This window comes from Sinocyclocheilus grahami, unplaced genomic scaffold, assembly GCF_001515645.1.
Source record: "Sinocyclocheilus grahami isolate Dianchi unplaced genomic scaffold, SAMN03320097.WGS_v1.1 scaffold1772.1, whole genome shotgun sequence".
NCBI classification, from domain to species: Eukaryota; Metazoa; Chordata; class Actinopteri; order Cypriniformes; family Cyprinidae; genus Sinocyclocheilus; species Sinocyclocheilus grahami.
Window position 1 is genome coordinate 123,055 of NW_015506951.1, and position 597 is coordinate 123,651.

Here is a 597-nt window from a genome sequence, read left to right on the forward strand (position 1 = left end):
CGTAAATATATCAAAACTTAATGTTTGATTAGTAATATGCATTGCTAAGAACTTCATTTGGACAACTTTAAAGATGATTTTCTCAATATTTAGATTTTTTTGCACCCTCAGATTCCAGATTTTCAAATATCATCCTATCCTAACAAACCACACATCAATGGAAATATGATTTATTCAAATCTCAGTTTCACAAAATTGACCCTTATGACTGGTTTTGTGCTCCAGGGTCCCATTTAGTGTTAAATAGTTTGTCAGTGTTGACATTTAATTATACATTCTTTAATATGTAAATATATACACCCATTTAAATGAGCTCAGACAACATAAATATATATATTAGTGCGTCAAGCGATTAATCGCGATTAATTGCATCTAAATGAATAGTTTTTGTTTACATAATACATGTGTGTGTGTGTGTACTGTGTATATTTATTACGTATATAAACACAAACATGCATGTATATATTTAAGAAAAATATGTTACTAGGAGGGTAACGGTTCACAAAATTCACAGTTCGGTTCGATACAATACAGTGGTGTCGCGGTTCGGTACGTTTTCGATACGGGTGGGGGGGGGGGGGGATTTTTACCCGGCCA

The 597-nt window shown here is 33.2% G+C and overlaps 1 pseudogene; it reads left to right on the forward strand.

Moving 5' to 3' along the window:
* LOC107572546 (differentially expressed in FDCP 6 homolog) overlaps nt 1-597 on the forward strand; it is a 21,551-nt pseudogene that overhangs the window by 9,241 nt on the left and 11,713 nt on the right.